Source organism: Canis lupus, chromosome X, assembly GCF_011100685.1.
Source record: "Canis lupus familiaris isolate Mischka breed German Shepherd chromosome X, alternate assembly UU_Cfam_GSD_1.0, whole genome shotgun sequence".
NCBI classification, from domain to species: domain Eukaryota; kingdom Metazoa; phylum Chordata; class Mammalia; order Carnivora; family Canidae; genus Canis; species Canis lupus.
This window is the reverse complement of record NC_049260.1, coordinates 59,467,266-59,490,519: the sequence shown is the minus strand read 5'-3', so window position 1 is coordinate 59,490,519 and position 23,254 is coordinate 59,467,266.

Sequence of the window (23,254 nt, the reverse complement as noted above, 5' to 3'; positions counted from 1 at the left end):
ATCTGGAGGGTATTATGCTGAGTGAAATAAGTCAATTGGAGAAGGACAAACATTATATGGTCTCCTTCATTTGGGGAATATAAAAAATAGTGAAAGGGAATAAAGGGGACAGGAGAAAAAATGAGTGGGAAATTTCAAAAAGGGAGACAAAACATGAGAGACTCCTAACTCTGGGAATCGAACTAGGGGTGGTGGAAGGGGAGGTGGGCGGGGGTGGGGGTGACTGGGTGTCGGGCACTGAGGTGGGCATTTGACGGGATGAGCACTGGGTGTTATTCTATATGTTGGCAAATTGAACACCAATAAAAAATAAATTTATGAAAAAAACAAACAAACCGGGATCTCTGGGTGGCGTAGCGGTTTAGAGCCTGCCTTTGGCCCAGGGCATGATCCTGGAGACCTGGGATTAAATCCCACGTCGGGCTCCCGGTGCATGGAGCCTGCTTCTCCCTCTGCCTGTGTCTCTGCCTCTCTCTCTCTCTCTCTCTCTCTCTCTCTGTGTGTGATTATCATAAATAAATAAATAAAAATTAAAAAAAAAACAGTAAAAAAAAATTGATAGAATTCCCCTGGGAAGCCATCTGGCCCTGGATTTTGTGTCTTGGGAGATGTTTGATGACTGCTTCAATTTCCTCCCTGGTATTGGCCTGTTCATGTTTTCTATTTCTTTCTGTGCCAATTTTGGTAGTTTGTGGCTTTCCAGAAATGCATCCATTTCTTCTAGATTGCCTAATTTATTGGTGCATATCTGCTCATAACATGTTTTTTAAATCGTTTGTATTTCCTTGGTATTGGTGGTGATCTCTCCCTTCTCATTCATGATTTTATTAATTTGAGTCTTTTCTCTCTTCTTAATGAGTCTGGCTAATGGTTTATCTATCTTATTAATTCTTTCAACGAACCAATTCCTGGTTTTGTTAATCTGTTCTACAGTTCTTCTGGTCTCTATTTCATTGAGTTCTGCTCGAATCTTTATTAACTCCTTTCTTCTGCTGGGTGAGGATCTGTTTGCTGTTTTTTCTCCAGCTCCTGTGGGTGCAAGGTTAGCTTTTGTATTTGAGTTCTTTCCAGTTTTTCGATGTATTCTTGTATTGCAATGCATTTCCCCTCAGGACTGCTTTTGCTGTTTCCCAAAGATTAGTTGTTCTATCTGCATTCTTATTAGTTTCCACGAATCTTCTTAATTCTTCCCTAATTTCCTGGTTGACCTTTTCATCTTTTAGTAGGATGGTCTTTAACCTCCACGTGTTTGAAATCCTTCCAAAATTCTTATTGTGATTTATTTCTAATTTCAAAGCATTATGGTCTGAAAATATGCAGGGGATAATCCCAGTCTTTTGGTATCAGTTAAGACCTGATTTGTGACCCAATATGTGGTCTATTTTGGAGAAAGTTCCATGTTCCCTTGAGACGAATGTGTATTCAGTTGCATTTGGATGTATCTGTGAAATCCATCTCGTCCAGTGTATCCTTTAAAGCTCTTGTTTCTTTGTTGATGTTGTTTTCAGAAGATCTGTCGATTGTAGAAAGTGCTACATTTAAGTCACCAAGTATAAGTGTATTATTATCTAAGTATGTCTTAATTTTTGTTATTAATTGATTGATCTACTTGGCAGCTCCCACATTCGGGGCATAAGCATTCATAATTGTTACTTCCTCTTGTTGGATAGATCCATTAAGTATGATATAGTTTCCATCTTCATTTCTTACTACAGTCTTGGGATAAACTTTAATTTATCTAATATAAGGATGGCTACCCCTGCTTTCTTTTGAGGACCATTTTAATGGTAAATGGTTCTCTGACCTTTTTTTTTTTTCAGGTTGTAGGTGTCCTTATGTCTAAAATGAGTCTTTTTTAGACAGCAAATAGATGGGTCTTGCTTTTTTTTATCCAGTCTGAAACCCTGCGCCTTTTGGTGGGGTCATTAAGCCCATTCATGTTCAGAGTTACTATTGAAAGATAGGAAGCTAGTGTCATCATGATACCTCTTCAGTCCCTGTTTCTGTGGATTGTTTCCTTGGACTTCCTTTTTATTTTACAGAGTCCCCCTTTATACTTCTTGCAGAACTGGTTTGGTGGTCTCATAGTCTTTCAGTTTCTTCCTATCTTTGAAGCTCTTTATATCTTCTTCTATTCTGAATGATAGCTTTTCTGGATAAAATATTCTTGGCTGCAGGTTCTTGTCATTTAGGACCCTGAATATATCTTGCCAGCACTTTCTGGCCTGCCTGGTCTCTGTGCAGAGGTCTGCTGTTATCCTAATGTTTCTCCCCATAATAGTTCGGGATTTCTTGTCTCTTGCTTCTTTAAGGATCTTCTCTTTCTTTGGAATTTGCAAGTTTCAGCATGAAATATCAAGGTGTTGAGAGGTTTTTTATTGATTTTAGTGGGGGAATCTCTCTATCTCCTGGATCTGAATGCTGTTTCCCTTCCCAAGTTAGGGAAATTCTCAGTTATGATTTGTTCAAATATACATTCTCGACCTCTGTCCCTTTTCAGTGCCTTCGGGAATCCCAATTAAACATAGATTTTTCCTTCTGAGGCTGTCATTTATTTCCCTTAACCTATCCTCATGATCTTTTAATTGTTTTCCTCTTTTTTCCTCAGCTTCCTTCCTTGCCATCAACTTGTCTTCTATGTCACTCACTTGTTCTTCCACCTCGTTAACCCTCATCGTTAGGACCTCCAGTTTGGATTGCATCTCATTTAATTGATTTTTAATTTCAGCCTGATTAGATCTAAATTCTGCAAGTCATGGAGTCTCTTGAATCCTTTATGATTTTTTTCTAGAGCCACCAGTAGCTTTATAATTGTGCTTCTGAATTGGATTTCTGACATTGAATTGTAATACAAATTTTGTAACTCTGTGGGAGAGAGGGTTGTTTCTGATTCTTTCTTTTGTGGTGATTTTTTCCTACTAGTCATTTTGCTCAGTGCAGAGTGGCCAGAAATAAGTTGTACTGGAAAAAGGACAAGAAGTGAGAAAAGTAAAGAAAATAGGCACGGGGTGGGGGGACAAACAGAAAACAAAAAACAGTGAGGAGTATCCTCTGATTCTATAATCTGTAAATCCCTCAACTTCCCCTGAACTTTCCAGTGCTGCTTGGTCAATAACTTGCTTTTCCCCTGTCCTTCTACAGGGGAAGAAGAAGCTGGTCTTCTGGGGGAGTGCCTTGCTGTGCTGATTCTCAGGTGTGTGCACCTGGGGGAGCTGCCCAGCCCCCTGGCAGGTGCTCGGCTCAGTGGGAGCAGTTTATCCTGTGAGGCCCCTGCTCAGTCTCAGGTACAAGGTGACACCAAGAGGAACAACAACAGTGGTGGCAGCCAGCTGTCCAGTTCTGGAGTCACCTCCCACAGTAACTGTGCAGCTCTCAGTCCACAGGGGCCTGGGTGCTCCAGGGTTGGGGGTGGTGATCTGCACTGCTTGGAGCCGCCTTGCGGAAGGAGCGTCCTTGCTGTCCTGTGTCCTCCTGGCCTCTGCCTGTCCGGGGGGGGGGGAGCACTGGATCTTGGGCTGTGTCTCCCAGCGTCCTGGGCTCTGGGGCCTGCACTGCTGGAATCGCGCTCTGGGGCCACGCAGCCCTCTCCACAAGGAGCCACCTGTGTCGCCCCAAGCTGCTCCCAGGCCCGCTGGGTGAACGCTGCTTCCCTTTCGGGAGCTCCGCCCACGGTGTGTGGTGTGCTCTCCCCAGGGCGCAGTTCCTCTTTTAGTGCCTGAGGACATCCCTGCCCCTCCTGGGATCCTGCCCGAGCTCCCTGTGAGTCTCTTTCCGACCGGGAAGATTGGTAAAGCTCCTGCTTCTCAGGGACTGGGCTTTCCAGTCCTGCGGGCACTCACCCGGTGGCCTTAGCCCGGCTCCTCTCTGGGGCCCCTCTCCCTTGGATGTTTTTTTATTTACTTTTTAAAAAAATTTTTCCGTCTTCCTACTTTGATAGAAGTGCAAACTCTTCTCACAGTAGCATTCCAGCTGTTCTCTCTTTAAATCTCAGACCGTATTTGTAGATTTTCAAGATGATTTGAAAGTTCTCTAGGTAAGTTGGTCGGGACAGGTGACTCGGGGACCCTACTCTTCCGCCATCTTGCCCCACCTCATTTTTGTTTGTTCATAGGTCTTTGATTACTGACTCAATTTCTTTTCTAGTTATGGGTCTGTTCAAGTTTTGTATTACTTCCTATTTTAGTTTTTGTAGTTTATATGTTTCTAGGAATTTATCCATTTCTTCCAGGTTTTCCAATTTGTTGGCATATACTCATTCATAATATTTTCTTATAGTTGTTTGTATTTATGTGGTGTTACCTGTTATTTTCCATCTTATTTGTGATTTTATTGGTTTTGGTACTTTCTATCTCCTTTTTGATAAGCTTGACTAGAGTTTTATCAATTTTATTGATTTTTTTTTTAAAGATTCAGGTCCTTGTTTCATTGATGTGTTCTTCTTTTTTTTTTTTTTAGTTTCTATATCATTTATTTCTCCCTCATGTCTATTATTTTCTTCCTTCTGCTCATTTTAAGCTTTATTTGCTGTTCTTTTTCTAGCTCCTTTAGATGTAATGTTAGGTTGTTTGTTTAAGATTTTGTTCTTACTTCTTGAGGTAGGTCTCTTCTGGCGTATACTTCCCTCTTAGGTCTAGTTTTGCTGCATCCCAAAGGTTTTGAATCATCGTATTTTCATTTTCACTTGTTTACATGTGTTTTAAATCTCTTCCTTGATTTCCTGGTTGACCCATTCATCATTTAGTAACATGTTCTTTAACCTCCATATATTTGTGGTCTTTCAAGATTTTTCCTTATGGTTGACTTCTAGTTTCATATAGGTGTGGTTAGAAAATATGCATTGTATGATTTTGATCTTGAATTTGTTGAGGTTTTTTTTTATAGGCTAATTTGTGATCTATTCTTGAGAATGTTCCACGTGCACTTGAAAAGAATGTGTTTTCTGCTGTTTGAGTATAAATACATTTGTTAAATCCATCTATTACAGTGTAGCATTCAAAGCCATTTATCTCTTGCTGACTTTTTTTGAGGGGATATGTTCATTGAATGATGTTAAAGTCCCCTACTATTATTGTATTATTATCAGTTATTTCCTTTATGTTTGTTATTTACTGTTTTTGTGTGTTTCGGTGTTCCTATGTTGGATGCATAAATATTTACAATCATTGTATCTTCTTGTTGCATTGTCGTCTTTATTATTATATGTTGTCCTTCTTTGTTTCTTGTTACATTGTTTGTTTTAAAGTCAATTTTTTTCCAATGTAAGTATTGCTATCCTAGCTTTCTTTTGACATCTGTTTGCGTGATAGATGTTTCTCCATCTTCTCACTTTCAATCTGCAGGATTCCTTAGGTCTAAAATGAATCTCTTATAGGCAGCATATAAAAGGGTCTTGATTTTGTTATTTTTTAAAGCCATTCTGACACCCTGCCCTGTTTTTTTATTGGAGCATTTAGTTTATTTTCATTGAAAGTAATTACTGGTAGATTTGTATTTATTGCCATTTTATTCCTTGTTTTTTTTTTATTATGTCAGAACATTTTCTTGGCCCTTTCCTGTCTTTGTCTCTAGAAATCTTATTTTCTTTTATTACATTTTATCCTCCTCGGGCAGCCCTGGTGGCACAGCGGTTTAGCACCACCTGCAGCCCAGGGTGTGATCCTGGAGACCCTGGATCGAGTCCCACATCGGGAACTCTGCATGGAGCCTGCTTCTCCCTCTGTGTCTCTGTGAATAAACAAATAAAATCTTTAAAAAAAAAACATTTTATCCTCCTCAATTTATGATATAATTTTCTTAAATACTTACTATATGTATATTGTAATATTTTCCTTCAAATATGAAACAATTTAGAAAATCCAGGGACAGAAGGAAAGTAAATTGTACTTACTCATAACTTTTACTCTTTTTGGTTTTTAAATATGTTTCCTACATCATACAACTTTTATTTCACTTTATATCTTTCATTTCTTTATTGAGACATTTCATTGTTTGTTAAGAATTTCTAACTTTTATTACTTTTAAGGATTGTCACATTGCTTGTTGCAGCATTTTATTATTTACTTTTGGTCTAGATAACTTCTTGCAGCCCTTCTTTTAGGTTAAGTCTGTGGGCAACAAATATTCTTAGTTTTCCCTCTTCTGAGAGTCTCTACTTCCCCTTCATTATTAAAGGATATATAAGTGGATGTAGAGCTGGATTAGCAGTTGTCTTTCCATACTTAAAAAATGTTTTACCATTTACTATTTTCCTCATAACTTCTGATGAAAAACTTGTCATTTGAATTTATTTTCTCATAAGTAAGATGTTTTTCTCACTATTGCCAAAGTTTTTTTTCTTTAGTTTTTATAATCTGATTATGATATATCTTGTCATGGTATGTTTGAGTTTTTCCTTTCTTGTGACTCAGCCTCTTGTATCTGTATAACTTAGCCAAAAATGAAAAATTTTCAGCCATTATTTCTTTGAGTACTTATCTTACTTTCATGTCCATATTGGCCATGGCAAGCTCACTTCCACATTTTAAATTAAGGAGTCATTCCATTTCTCCACCCTCAAATATTATGATTATTTTGTGTGTGTGGTTTTATTTTTTACATGTTTTATTATTTTTATAATAAATTTAATTTTTATTGCTGTTCAATTTTCCAACATACAGAATAACACCCAGTGCTCATCCCGTCAAGTGCCCCCCTCAGTGCCCGTCACCCATTCACCCCCACCCTCCGCCCTCCTCCCCTTCCACCAACCCTAGTTCCTTTCCCAGAGTTAGGAGTCTTTATGTTCTGTCTCCCTTTCTGTTATTTCCCACACATTTCTTCTCCCTTCCCTTATATTCCCTTTCACTATTATCTATATTCCCCAAATGAATGAGAACATACAATGTTTGTCCTTCTCCGTTTAACTTACTTCACTCATCAAATACCCTCCAGTTCCATCCACGTTGAAGCAAATGGTGGGTATTTGTAGTTTCTAATGGCTGAGTAATATTCCATTGTATACATAAACCACATCTTCATTATCCATTCATCTTTCGATGGACACCGAGGCTCCTTCCACAGTTTGGCTATTGTGGCCATTGCTGCTATAAACATCGGGGTGCAGGTGTCCCGGTGTTTCATTGCATCTGTATCTATGGGGTAAATCCCCAACAATGCAATTGCTGGGTCGTAGGGCAGGTCTATTTTTAACTTGTTGAGGAACCTCCACCCAGTTTTCCAGAGTGGCTGTACCAGTTCACATTCCCACCAACAGTGGAAGAGGGTTCCCTTTTCTCCGCATCCTCTCCAACATTTGTGGTTTCCTGCCTTGTTAATTTTCCCCATTCTCACTGGTGTGAGGTGGTATCTCATTGTGGTTTTGATTTGTATTTCCCTGATGGCAAGCGATGCAGAGCATTTTCTCATGTGCATGTTGGCCATGACTATGTCTTCCTCTGTGAGATTTCTGTTCATGTCTTTTGCCCATTTCATGATTGGATTGTTCGTTTCTTTGCTGTTGAGTTTAAGAAGTTCTTTATAGATATGGAAACTAGCCCTTTATGTGGTACGTCATTTGCAAATATCTTCTCCCATTCTGTAGGTTGTCTTTTAGTTTTGTTGACTGTATCCTTTGCTGTGCAAAAGCTTCTTATCTTGATGAAGTCCCAATAGTTCATTTTTGCTTTTGTTTCTTTTGCCTTCGTGGATGTATCTTGCAAGAAGTTACTGTGGCCGAGTTCAAAAAGGGTGTTGCCTGTGTTCTCCTCTGGGATTTTGATGGAATCTTGTCTCACATTTAGATCTTTCATCCATTTTGAGTTTATCTTTGTGTATGGTGAAAGAGAGTGGTCTAGTTTCATTCTTCTGCATGTGGATGTCCAATTTGCCCAGCACCATTTATTGAAGAGACTGTCTTTCTTCCAATGGATAGTCTTTCCTCCTTTATCGAACATTAGTTGGCCATAAAGTTCAGGGTCCACTTCTGGGTTCTCTATTCTATTCCATTGATCTATGTGTCTGTTTTTGTGCCAGTACCACACTGTCTTGACCACAGCTTTGTTGGACAACCTGAAATCTGGCATTGTGATGCCCCCAGATATGGTTTTCTTTTTTAAAATTCCCCTGGCTATTCGGAGTCTTTTCTGATTCCACACAAATCTTAAAATACTGTGTTCTAACTCTCTGAAGAAAGTCCATGATATTTTGAAAGGGATTGCATTAAACGTGTAAATTGCCCAGGGTAACATTGACATTTTCACAATATTAATTCTGCCAATCCATGAGCATGGAATATTTTTCCATCTCTTGGTGTCTTCCTCAATTTCTTTCAGAAGTGTTCTATAGTTTTGAGGGTATAGATCCTTTACCTCTTTGGTTAGGCTTATTCCTAGGTATCTTATGCTTTTGGGTGCAATTGTAAATGGTATTGACCCCTTAATTTCTCTTTCTTCAGTCTCATTAGTGTATAGAAATGCCACTGACTTTTGGGCATTGATTTTGTATCCTGCCACACTGCCGAATTGCTGTATGAGTTCTAGCAATCTTGGGGTGGAGACTTTTGGGTTTTCTATGTAGAGTATCATGTCATCGGCGAAGAGGGAGAGTTTGACTTCCTCTTTGCCAATTTCAATGCCTTTAATGTCTCTTTGTTGTCTGATTGCTGAGGCTAGGACTTCCAGTACTATGTTGAATAGCAGTGGTGAGAGTGGACATCCCTGTCTTGTTCCTGATCTTAGGGGAAACACTCTCAGTTTGTCCCCATTGAGAATGATATTTGCTGTGAGCTTTTTGCAGATGGCTTTTAAGATGCTGAGGAATGTTCCCTCTATCTCTACACTCTGAAGAGTTTTGATCAGGAATGGATGCTGTATTTTGTCAAATGCTTTCTCTGCATCCAATGAGAGGATCATATGGTTCTTGGTTTTTCTCTTGCTGATATGATGAATCACATTGATTGTTTTATAAGTGTTGAACCCGCCTTGTGTCCCATGAATAAATCCTACCTGATCATGGTGAATAATTTTCTTAATGTACTGTTGGATCCTATGGGCTAGTATCTTGTTGAGAACTTATGCATCCATGTTCCTCAGGGATATTGGTCTATAATTCTCCTTTTTGGTGGGGTCTTTGTCTGGTTTTGGAATTAAGGTGATGCTGGCCTCATAGAACGAATTTGGAAGTACTCCATCTCTTTCTATCTTTCCAAACAACTTTAGTAGAATAGGTTTGCTTTCTTCTTTAGCTGTTTGATAGAATTCCCCTGGGAAGCCATCTGGCCCTGGACTCTTGTGTCCTCGGAGGTTTTTGATGACTGCCTTAATTTCCTCCCTGGTTATTGGCCTGTTCAGGTTTTCTATTTCTTCCTGTTCCAGTTTTGGTAGTTTGTGGTTTTCCACAAATGCGTCCATTTCTTCTAGATTGCCTAATTTATTGGCGTATAGCTGTAAATCGTTTGTATTTCCTTGGTGTTGGTAATGATCTCTCTTTTCTCATTCATGATTTTATTAATTTGAGTCTTCTCTCTCTTCTCTTTAATAAGGCTGGCTAATGGTTTATCTATCTTATTAATTCTTTCAAAGAACCAACTCCTGGTTCTGTTGATCTGTTCCACAGTTCTTCTGGTCTCAATTTCGTTGAGTTCTGCTCGACTAACTCTCTTCTTCTGCTGGGTGTCGGATCTATCTGCTGTTTTTTCTCTAGCTCCTAGAGGTGTAAGGTTAGCTTTTGTATTAGAGTTCTTTCAAGTTTTTGAATGGATGCTTCTATCGCTATGTATTTCCCCCTTAAGACTGCTTTTCATCCCAAAGATTTTGAACGGTTGTATCTTCATTCTCATTAGTTTCCATGAATCTTTTTAATTCTTCCTTAATTTCCTGGTTGACCCTTTCATCTTTTAGCAGGATGGTCCTTAACCTCCACGTGTTTGAGGTCCTTCCAAACTTCTTGTTGTGATTTAGTTCTAATTTCAAGGTATTATGGTCTGAGAATATGCAGGGGACGATCCCAATCTTTTGGTATCGGTTCAGCCCTGATTTGTGACCCAGTATGTGGTCTATTCTGGATAAAGTTCCATGTGCACTTGAGAAGAATGTGTATTCAGTGCAGTTTGGATGTGAAGTTCTGTAGATATCTGTGAAATCCATCTGGTCCAGTGTCTCATTTAAAGCTCTCGTTTCTTTGGAGATGTTGTGCTTAGAAGACCTATCGAGTATAGAAAGAGTTAGATTGAAGTCACCAAGTATAAGTGTATTATTATCTAAATATTTCTTCATTTTGGTTATTAATTGATTTAAATATTTGGCAGCTCCCACATTCGGGGCATATATATTGAGGATTGTTAAGTCCTCGTTTTGGATAGATCCTTTAAGTATGATATAGTGTCCCTCTTCATCTCTCACTATAGTCTTCGGGGTAAATTTTAGTTTATCTGATATAAGGATGGCTACCCCTGCTTTCTTTTGAGGACCATTTGAATGGTAAATGGTTCTCCAACCTTTTATTTTCAGGCTGTAGGTGTCCTTCTGTCTAAAATGAGTCTCTTGTAGACAACAAATAGATGGGTCCTGCTTTTTTATCCAGTCTGAAACCCTGCGCCTTTTGATGGGGTCATTAAGCCCATTTACCTTCAGAGTTACTATTGAAAGATAAGAGTTTAATGTCATCATGATACCTATTCAGTCCCTGTTTTTGTGGATTGTTCCACTGGACTTCTTCTTAAAGGGAATTTTAAGAGTCCCCCTTAAAATTTCTTGCAGAGCTGGTTTGGAGGTCACATATTCTTTCAGTTCCTGCCTGTCTTGGAAGCTCTTTATCTCTCCTTCCATTCTGAATGAGAGCCTTGCTGGATAAAGTATTCTTGGTTGCATGTTCTTCTCATTTAGGACCCTGAATATATCCTGCTAGCCCTTTCTGGCCTGCCAGGTCTCTGTGGAGAGGTCAGCTGTTACCCTAATACTCCTCCCCATAAAAGTCAGGGATTTCTTGTCTCTTGCTGCTTTAAGGATCTTCTCTTTATCTTTGGAATTTGCAAGCTTCACTATTAAATGTCGAGGTGTTGAACGGTTTTTATTCATTTTCGGGGGGGATCTCTCTATTTCCTGCATCTGAATGCCTGTTTCCCTTCCCAGATTAGGAAAGTTTTCAGCTATGATTTGTTCAAGTACGTATTCTGGCCCTCTGTCTCTTTTGGCGCCCTCGGGAACCCCAATTAAACATAGGTTTTTCTTCCTCAGGCTGTCGTTCCCTTAATCTATCTTCATGGTCTTTTAATTGTTTGTCTCTTTTTTCCTCAGTTTCCCTCTTTGCCATCAACTTGTCTTCTATGTCACTCACTCGTTCTTCCACCTCGTTAACCCTCGTCGTTAGGACTTCTAGTTTGGATTGCATCTCATTCAATTGATTTCTAATTTCTGCCTGATTGGATCTAAATTCTGCAGTCATGAAGACTCTTGAGTCCTTTATACTTTTTTTCTAGAGCCACCAGTAGCTGTATAATAGTGCTTCTGAATTGGCTTTCTGACATTGAATTGTAATCCAGATTTTGTAACTCTGTGGGAGAGAGGACTGTTTCTGATTCTTTCTTTTGAGGTGAGGTTTTCCTTCTAGTCATTTTGCTCAGTGCAGAGTGGCCAAAAACAACTTGTATTGGGAAAAGGAGAAAAAGAGAGGAGAGAAAGAAGGAAAGAAAAGATAAAAAAAAAGAAAAAAGAAAAAAAGTTAAAAAAAAGAGAAGAAAAAGAGAAAGAAAAAGAAAGAAAAAAAGGGTGGGGGAGGAAACAGAAATCAAAAAGCAAAAAAAAAAAATATCGGGGGAGTATCTGCTGTTTTGTATACTTAAAGTCCCTTGACTTCCCCTGGAACTTGTCCGTCTGTTTGTCTATTGGGGGAGGGGCCTGTTGTGCTGTTTTCCAGGTGTTAGTACTTGGGGGAGCTGCTCTGCCCCCTGCCTGGTGCAGGGCTCAGTGGGGGTTGTTTACCCCTTGAGGCCCCTGGAGGAACAGACACAGTGGTGGCGGCCAGCTCGGGAGCCCTGGATTCAGCTCCTGCTGTAACTACGGAGCTCTCGGTCTGCAGGGGCCTGGATGTTCCAGGCGCGGGGCTGCTGATCTGCTTAGCTCAGGGCAGGAGCGTCCTTGCTGTCCTGGGCCCTTCCGGCCTCTGCCTTTCCCGGGGGGAGGCCGGATCCTGGGCTGTGTCCCCGTCGCCCAGTGTTCCCGGGCCTGCGCTGTTGGATTCACTCCCGGCCGCGTAGTCGCCTCTCCGCGGAGCCGCCGCCCGAGCCCCTCCGAGCTGCTCCGGGACACGCAGCCCCCTCTCCGCGCAGAGCCGCCACCCGAGCCCCTCCGAGCTGCTCCCGTTCCAGCCCTGCGGCGCTGCAGCCCTTTAGGGAGCTCGGGGCACTCTCCTGTGTGCACAGGTGTCTGTTAGTGTCCCAGGGAGCCTGAGGGCATCCCCGCCCTCCTGGGGTCCTGTTCTAACTTCCTGCGAGGGCCTTTCCACCCGGGAAGGTTGGTGAAGCTCCTGCTTCTCTGGGTCGGTGCTTTCCTGTTCTGGGGGCCCTTGCCCTGGCCTTAGCCCAGCTCCTCGCTGGGCCCCTTCCCCTTGGATGCCTTTGGTTTCTTTATTTCTTTTCCCCTGTCTTCTTACCTTGATAGAAGCATGAACTCTTCTTACTGTAGCATTCCAGCTGTTCTCTCTTTAAATCTCAGGCCGAATTCGTAGATTTTCAGGATGATTTGAAGGTTATCTAGGTAATTTGGTGGAGACAGGTGATTTGGAGACCCTACTCTTCCGCCATCCTGCCCCTCCCCCTATTATAAGTATTTTATAAGCCTTTTGCTTCTTCATTTATATTGGCAATGACAACATGATTCAGGATAGAAATTTTCCATCTCCCAGTTTTTACTTGTCAGGGCTACTTCACTCAGGATAAAGATAAATCTTACAGAAAATTTTGCATTTTTTTCTTGAATGGCTGCAGGTATATTGTTTACAAATCTTATCATTCCACTGCCCCATTTACATTAGAGATTCCTGCTTTGTTCATGAAAGTCTACCATTTTCTTATATGTTCTGGTTATAGCAACTTAATTAAATTTTATTTCATCTTATTGGCTGTCATAGCAACGGTTATTTTGTTCATGATAAAAAGATTTCACCTCTCACCCCTACCTACCTGATGTGAAGAGTCTTATATCACTGTTTTCACTGGTCATATATTTACTTTCCTTTTTTGTAAAAATAATAATAATAATGAATTAAGCGTTCTTATTTTTTGAGTGTCTAGGCAATATTCTTTTTTGCTTTCTAAACTTGGCATGATTGCCTCATTCTTGAAGGAAGTATTCCCATATCTTTCTTTGTATTACCATGGTCACTTGTCCAGAACAGTGGTATTACTTGTATCCGCCCAGCTATGGCTACTTTACTCCTTCAGGAGGTCTTCCAATTACCTATTTAAACTTGTGCATGAAATAAATCTTTCATATTTCTTTTCTAATATTCATAGAAAATGTACTTAGTAAACATCTCTTATATCTCCCACTTTCTGATCTCAACCAGCCACAGCAAATTTATTAATAAAAGAACTATTCTTTCTTTGCCTGCAATGGGCATAGCTACTTTAAGAAAAAGTCTTCTATCTTCATGACCTTCTGAAACAAATTCTCCTTTCTTTCCCACTTCAATCACACACACATACCCCACATACATTTGCCCACTTCCTTGTCTGCCCCGACCTTAGCTTCAGCATTCATGAAAGAAGTGTTTGACATCTGTACATATTTCAGTCTTAGATGCTTCCCTCTGGAAGGTAGTTTCCTCTCTTCCTCTTTGAACTGACCATGGCAAGTTTTTTCACTAAATAAGTATCCAATGTTCCTGCAAAGGAAGTGGCATAAAGTGGTTAGGGCCACAATGTCTAGAGTCATACTTCTTGGATTTGGGGTATAATCTTCCTCAAGAGTTTCACAAAAATTATTCCATAATCCTGTTTGCACTGGCTACTTTGTTCAAGAAATAAATCTTCCATTGCCTTACTGCCTCAGCAATATTTCTAGTTTGTTCATGAACAAAGCTTCTATTTCTTGTCAACCCTGATGATGGCTAAAAGTCTGTTCACATGTCTTTTACTTTCAGTTTTCAGGGGTTTTTTTTTTGTATTTGTACCATGCCTGGATACCTTGATGATAAAAGAAGTCTTCCACCTTTTTCTCTTTCCTGGCAATGGTCATCTTGCCAATAAAAGAAATCTAATTCCTTGGCTAACTTGTTCGTAAAAATTACACTTTTCCATCTCCTTTACAGCAAAGGCCAAGGATACTTAATTCCTGAAGAAAGTCTTCCACTTCTCTGGGATCTCCAGCTATCAGATCTTGACTACTCTACCTAATTTGAATCCTTATTTTTATTGCAAATTTGAATCCAGCTAGTGAAAAGCCCACATGTCCACATCTGCTTGCCAAACACATGTAGACTAATGGTTGACTTATTTATATCAAACAAAGTATTCAAATATGGTAATCCAGCTGCCATCTTATTACCATGATATCCTTTTATAGCAACTCACTGCACTGAAAATTCTCTTTCAGAGCAATTATGATTGTCAATCCTGCTACCAATTTTTATGTCTCAGTTTTGCCAATATTTTGACAGCATATAAAGAGACATAAAATTATTCTAACCAATACAAAGGCCCAGGCAAGGGCATCCAAGTGAGAGACCCAATTTGGCTCCCCTCCTTACAATTTTATACTATGTACCTATACCAATTTATAAACATTTATTCCAGGTTTATGACTTATATTTCATCTGATATGATCCTCCACCATATAGCCTACTTATTTCTTGAACGCAAGAGAAGAATACAAGTTCAACACAGAAGAGATGTTATAACCATGGTGACACAATGGCTAATTTTGGTACCTTGTTCCCTGAAAGGGTAAAGATCACCAAAGTAGCCATGGAAATTCCATTTTACCTCAGGAATGCACTAGAATGCATTCGGATGTTCTATGGGTAAATCTGGATAAACCTAGTTACTGCCTAAGGAAGGGTATTTTGGGAAAGTATGTTAATCCCAACACAGCCACTTCATTATATCAACTTGTCCAAACAGACACAGAGTATTAACTTGTAAATGTCATCTGTGGATGAATGTGAAATGCTTTTCTCTTGAGAATAAGATGCATTGCGTCTCCTGCTTAAACCTACTGCTCCTTGTTTCCAGCATCCCTGAACCCCATTTGGCTGCACACCTTGGCTTTTATTCTCAATCCTACTCCCTTAAAACCTTAATGAGTTACTTTGGATATGCATATATTTCTTGAATTTGGCACTCTCCTTCAGACTTGATGTTTTGTATTCTTACTTCAGATCTACAGGCCATAATTGCAGGCATGTTGTTCTCCTGAATTCCACCCATCTTTTTGGGTAATTTTTTCTCCTCCATCTCTACAGCATAAATTAGAAGCTTGAATAAATTGTACAAATAGAAACTAACAATAACTTAAATGAAGAGGTACAAGCTAACTATTAGGAGCAAGGGAGAGTTGCAACTGATGAGTGTATATCCATAAGTTCTTTCCACAGGCCCCCTGCAACACCCTCAATACAAGTTTAACTCCATCCTTTAGAAAATAAAAATAGTAATTTCATATTAGATAGGCTTCTTTATAAAAATTACAAATATTATAAAATTTGAAAGTATTTATTTGTACACATTATCTTAGGAAGTCTATTACCCCAGTGTTTCTAAAATCTTTACTATTAAGGACAGTGTTGAGAGGAATTATCCTGCTGATTCTATAGCACATGGGGTACTTTTTTTCAACTGGGCATGTGAAGATTATTCATGGTTTGTGACTATCACTTGGTTATGTTTGTTTGTCTCACCTAGGTGTTTCTGGCTAGAGCTGCCATTCATCAGATCCACCAAGAGGAACAGCCAGTGAGTATACTTCTACATTCTAACTGGCCCAGTAACTGTCCAAATGCCAAGGTCCTAAGAGCATCTGGACACCAAGCATTACTTCTGCATACTACCATAAATGCTGATTCTCTGGTAGCATTTCCAGGGAGTAAGCAGGGAAAGGCCTTAATCAGTTTCTGTATACATGTTCTAATTTAGGGGAAAAAAACACCTTGAATACAGAAGACAAGGGTGTTTTGTAAGATAAAATCGAGGGTATGTTAGGCACAGTGAAAAAATATATTTAAAATACAAATATTGGAAAGTAAAGAGAACCTAAGAATACAGGTGGCAATATTGCAAATTTCTGAATTTTTCTAAAATACAGAAATGTTTCTGAGACATTATTCTGAAGACTATTTTGAATTAACGGTGGATTTTAAATGAAATATTTAAATTCATACTTTGGAGAATCTGAGAAGCTGTCATGGATTGAACGGCACTTTTTAAAATCTTAATTCTTTCTTACTCCCTTCTGTTCAAAAAATGAAATAAAATTCTGCTTTGATCAGATTAAAAAATATTAAGCCTCTGTTATGGAATACTTTTCTAATAAAGATGTAGTTCTAGGAATATAATTTTTGCTTGGGAAATGCTCTTATATAAGAGATGGGCCTTTAGAGTGTTAGCCACTTCAGAGATCACATTTATTTCAAGAATTTATTTTTCTTTTGAAGCTTTTATGAGAGTGGGACTGATGTTATATTCTTATATTATCTGGTAGCTTCTTTTTGAACTTTAGAAAACTGTGACTTAGGAAAGACTTTAGAGGTGCTTTATCACTGCCAATGGAAGAAATCTCAATGTGCAATTGGTAAAGAATCAAACCAAGTTCTTTAAGGATGAGATAATTTCCCTGTGATTAAACATTTAAATGGAAATTATATTTTAAAAATGTTGAGACTTCCCTTTTCTGTAATATTAAGAGCCTGATTTGACAGTAGAAACGTATTTGTACAGAAGTACACCATTTGAAGTATGTTGTTATCTACTGCAAAGGTAAGTGCCAGAAGAGAGATTCTTGGTATCAGATCAGAAAAGTTGAAAATTAGAGGATACATGAGAGATTTGAATTGGAATAATATAACATCAGGGCTCATTACTTATACCAGAGGGCACTCCATTATACAACAAAAGAAAAGACTTGGACTCCAACCAGGAATTTGCAGTTGGATCTCAGAAGACTGAGAAAATAATGGGAGAGGAAAGAAGAAGGATTTTTTTAATGAATATTTTGGAGGTTTAATTTATTTTTGAAGAAGTGGTTGAATTAATATTAGGGGCCCCACAGTTTAAATATTAGACAGTAGAGGATAGTCAACGTTTTATGTTGTTATAATATGTTATTTGGTTTTGATGATACTCTTTTAGAGTATAAAATGCATACTTTTTCTAGTGAGCTTTCTTGGGTGAGGAGGTGTAATGTTCAATGTGAAGGAGAATACAGTATTTTACAGTGATGTTATTTGAACTATAATGATACTGTTATATTTTGAACAGCATTTTCTGTGATGGACTTTATGGGAAGGGGAAGAGCATTTATATGGCTAAATGTGAGGGGGAAATATTTGTGGAATTTTAGAACAACTCTTTCATACTATTTGCCATAGAATGATGCTTATGCAATCTGTAACCTTGTCACTTAAGACTGGTGGATTGAGAAGGGATGTATACTTAGTACCTATACCAGTATCTAGTAGTAGAAAGCATTTAATATTTGTTGATTGAATTAATAATTATTTACATGGTATGTCCTCATTATTTGATATTTCTTCATAAATGCCAGATAAAAATTTATATTTTTATAAATAAAAATTATTTATCTGGCATTTTCACCTGGAAACCTTTGAGTGGGAAAAACAAAGATTACCAGATGGCAATCAGAAACCATGAATAAGGGATGCTGGGGTAGCTCAGTTGGCTGAGTGTCCTACTCTGGATTTCAGCTCAGGTCATGATCTCAGGGTCATATGATTGAGTCCTGTGGTTCCATGTAGGGTTCTGCCCTCAGTAGGGAGTCTGCTTGGAATATTCTCTCTCTCCTCCCTCTGCCCCTCCCCACTTTTGTGCTCTTTTTCTCTAAATAAATAAAATCTAAAAGGAAAGAAACCATGAATAATCCTTACACACTCAATTAAAAAAAAAACCCTCTCATGTGTTGCAGAATGAACACCACCACTCATCTCAATACTTTCCTTATAGTAAGATTCTAGAAACACCAGCCTTCCATTTTTTCTTAGGAAACATGTTTATTAGATATCTATATGAGATAACTGCCCATATCCCTGGAGGGCCAGTAAGGGTTGGCTGTATCAGTGTTAGGCATCAGGAAGATTTGACTATTTAACATAATAACGTTGGAATCATAGGACAGAGAAAGACTTGAGGTTTAAATAGATTTTTGAATTGTATCACTTCTGGAAGATGACTCAAACTGAAGCTGCTGAAGAGACCAGATAATAATTAGGTATATGATAGCACTCTTTGGATTGGACTGAGTAGAAAGCAATGATGGTATTGTGGATATTTCAAACTGATGAACTTAATTTCCTCTGGGAATAAACATTTCCAGGGATCTCTGGATGGCTCAGTGGTTTGGTGCCTGCCTTCGGCCCAGAGCGTGATCCTGGAGTCCCGGGATCGAGTCCCACATCGGGCTCCCTGCATGGGCCCTGCTTCCCCTCTGCCTGTGTCTCTGCCTCTCTCTCTCTCTCTCTCTCTCTCTCGAATAAATAAATAAAACTTAAAAAAAATAAAATAAACCAAACATTTCCAATCTACATGATTAGAGAGGAGGGTTTCCAATGGCCATGTTTCAATTCCCTATTCTTATGATCATAATAATGATCAATATTACACTATTCCTATGACCATAGTTGATTGAATCAGGGGTGAGTATCAGAATCAGCTGAGCTGTTCAGATCCCCTTTCCTGCAAAGTTAGAATCGCAATGAGGGGAGAAAAATATTTCTGTGGCCAAGTTTACCATATGTGTAGCAAGTATAATTCTTAGCTTCACAAATGGATGTGCAAAGAATGCCACACAATTTTATTTAAGCTTAATTGAACCTAACTCCAAATATTCATCCCACTGAGCTACTGGGAAATTAAATTAAAGTCATTTTTAGGTCCTTTCCTTTTCATATATCATAGAAGAATATGAAAGCCTTGTGTGGTGCTTGAACAATGGAGGTTACCAATGATATTTTCATTGTCCATGCCTGCATATTATCTTTGAAATATGGTGGCTCTGTAGAATCTGTGTCAGCTATGGGTAAGGAAATTTTCTGTAGATATTTTCTGGTTTTGCTTCTAACTTCTCTGAAGCAAGGGAGTACAAAAAGCCTAACTTTATTTTTATAATGGGATAGAACAAAATACATGTAAAGAAAATCTCTCACAAGTTAATGTCTCAATAAATTATACTGCTACTTAAGTAAACTTAAGAACATTGAGTGGACATGTTATGGATACTCATAGGGTTTCCTTCCTAGATTTCTGCAATTCCTCCTTTTCTGGTTACTACTCTGTTCTAATATACAGAGCTGAGCCCAGAGACACAGAGATTGAGCCTTACTCAATGTGATGGTCATTTTTATGTGTGAATTTGGCTGGACTCTAGTTCTCTATCATTCAACCAAACAGTAGTCTTTTTGTTGCTATGGATGTGATTAAAGTGTATTATCCTAGATAATACAGGTGGCTCTTATCCAGTCAGTTGAAAGGCCTTCAGAGGAAAGTAGAACTTTTCCATAAGAAGAATGATTCTACCTGTGGATAACAACCTCAACTTGTGCTTAAGAGGTCTAGCATGTACTTCCTGATGTTCTGCCATATGGATTTTGGATTTGCCTTGGCAGCCCCCAAAACCACATTAGCCAATTCCTTAAAAAACCTCTCCTTATATATCATATACATTATTATCTGTAATATCTATATAATATATCTCTAGTTACACTATTTTAGTCTATTCAGTCTGCTATAACAAAATACCATAGATTGGGTAGCTCATAAATAATGGAAATTTATTGCTCACAGTTCTGGAAGCTGGGAAGTCCAAGATCAAGGTGCAAGTATGGTCAAGGTCTGGTGAAAGCCCTCTACTGAGTTGCAGACAGCTAACTTCTTACTGTGTCTTCACATGGTGACAGTGAGCTAAGAAGCTGCTTGGGACTCTCCTTTATGGGTACTAATCCTTTCATGAGAACTCTACCCATATTACCTAAACATCTCTCAAAGACCCCACCTCCTAAAACCATTGCATTGGGCATTAGGATTTCAATATATGAATCATGGGTGGACACAAACATTCAGACGATAGCATATAATATGTATAATATATCTTTTAATATATAGCTTGTATTATAGTCCTGTCTCCATTCCTCTTAGTTATACATAATTGGTTTAGGGATAAATATACTTAATCCAAAGAGATCAATCAGATTTTCTCTTCTAAAGTTGTGATTTTCAACTTAGATGCAGAGAAACTAAAGGATAACTACATCACTTTAATAGCAAGACATTAGGGGAGGCTCAAACACTCCTGTTGATGAGGCCCCAGAGCTACTGTGATATCGTGGATTCTGTGACATAATCTACTTTCATTCTAATAAATTCCATTTACTATTTTTGGTTTAAGATAAAATGTGTTTCTGATTTCTGTAACCTCACAATTATAAAGAGGGGTATCTGTGAGTACCTGGATTAAAAACTTAAATACAATACCTGAAATCATAAAACTCCTAAAAGAAAGCATAAATAGTAATCTCTTAGACATAGACCTTAGCAACATATACATAGACATGTTTCCTCAGGCAAGGTAAACACCAAAAGTAAACGATTGAGACAACAAAATAAAAAGCTTTTGCAGAGAAAAAAATGTTAACAAAACAGAAAGGCAGCCTAGTGAATGGGAGAATATATTTGCAAATATTATATCTTATAAAGGGTTAATATCCAAAAAATATAAAGAACTTATACAACTAAGCATCCCTTCCCCAAAATAATCTGATAAAGAATGAGCAGAAGGCCTTAATAGACATTGTTTGGAAGAATATTTACAGATAGCTAACAGACTGATGAAAAGGCACTCAGCATCACTAATCATCAGGGAAAAGCAAATCAAAACCACAATGAGATATTACCTTAAGCCAGTCAGAATGAGTAGAATCAAAAGGAAAAAAGTGCTGGGAAGATATGGAGAAAAAGAACTCTCAGGCACTGTTGGCAGAAATGTAAATTGGTACAGCTACTGGGGGAAATACTATGGAAGTTTCTGTAAAAATTATAAATAGAGGGGATCCCTGGGTGACTCAGCAGTTTAGTGCCTGCCTTCAGCCCAGGGCTGGAGTGGTTGGAAGTCCCAGAATCGAATCCCACGTCAGGCTCCCTGCATGGAGCCTGCTTCTCCCTCTGCCTGTGTCTCTGCCTCTCTCTCTCTCTCTCTTATGAATAAATTTAAAATTTTTAAAAAATATAAATAGAAATACCATACGATCTAGTTGCACTACTGGATATTCACCCAAAGAAAATTAAAAAGCTAATTCAAAAAGATATATGCTCCCCTATGTTTATCGAAACATTATTTACAGTAGCCAGGATATGGAAGAAATCCGAGTGTCTATCAACAGATGAATGAAGATATCGTATACATAAATGGACTATTACCCATAAAAAAGAATAAGATCTTGACATTTGCAACAACATGGAAGGCCCAGAGTTTACTAGGCTGTTAAATAAGTCAGACAGAGAAAGACAAATACCATGTGATTTTCACCTATATGTGGAATCTAAAAAACAAGCCAAATGATCAAAAAACAGACTCTGAAAAATAGTCCAATGGTTGCCAGAGGGGAGGTGGGTAGGGAAATGGATAGAATAGATAAGGGGCATTAAGAGGTCCAAACTTCTAGTTATAAAATAAGTCATGCAGATGAAAAGTATAGCATAGGGAATATAATCAATAATATTGTAATAAAATATGGAAACTACACATATTGTGGTGAGCACTGAGTAATGTGGAGAATTGTTATTTTCTTTGCTTCTAATTTTTATTTAAATTTCAGTTAGTTAACATATAGTGTATATTAGTTTCAGGAGTAGAATTTAGGGATTCATCATTTACATAAAACACCCAATGCTCATCACAAGTGACCTCCTTAATACCCATCACCCATTTAAGCCATACCTCCCCCCAACTCCCCTCTAGTGACCCTCAGTTTGTTCTTTAAAGTCTGTTTTATGGTTTACATCACTCCTTTCTTTGTTTTCTCCTATTGTACATCTGTTTTGTTTCTTAAATTCCACATATGGATGAAATCATATTGTATTTGTCTTTCTCTGATTTCTGTGCTTAGTGTAATACTCTCTAGTTCGATCCATGTCATTGCAAATGACAAGATTTCATTCCTTTTTTAAGGCTGAGTAATGTTACCTCTTCTTATGTATTTATCAATCGATGGACCTTTGGACTCTTTCCATAATTTGGGTATTGTTGATAATGCTGCTATAAACATTGCGGTGCATGTATCACTTTGAATCAGTATTTTTGTATTCTTTGGGTAGAGACATAATAGTGTCATTGCTGGACCATAAGGTAGCTCTATTTTTAACTTTCCGAGGAATCTCCATACTGTTTTCCAGAGTGGCTGCACCAATTTACATTCCCATCAACAGTGTAAGAGAGTTTCCTTTTTCTGCATACTCTCCAACATGTGTTGTTTCTTGTGTTATTAATTTTATCATTCTGACTGGGGTGAGGTGATATTTCACTGTAGTTTTGATTTGAATTTCCCTGATGGCAAGTGATGTGGAGCATTATCTCGTGTGCTTATTGGCCATGTGTATGTCTTCTTTGGTGAAATTTCTGTTCATGTCTTTTGCCCATTTCATGATTGGATTGTTTGTTTCTTTGCTGTTGAGTTTAATAAGTTCTTTATAGATCTTGGATACTAGCCCTTTATTTGATAGGTCATTTGCAAGTATCTTCTACTATTCTGTAGGTTGTCTTTTAGTTTTGTTGACTGTTTCTTTTGCTGTGCAGAAGCTTTTTATCTTGATGAAGTACCAATAATTCATTTTTGCTTTTGTTTCTCTTGCCTTTATAGACATGTCTTGTAAGAAGTTGCTATGGCTGAGTACAGAAATGTTGCTGCCTGTGTTCTTCTCTAGGATTTTGATGAATTACTGTCTCACTTTTAGGACTTTCATCCATGTTAAGTTTATTTTTGTGTATGGAGTAAGAAAATGGTCCAGTTTTATTCTTCTGCCTGTGGCTGTCCAATTATCCCAACACTATTTATTGAAAAG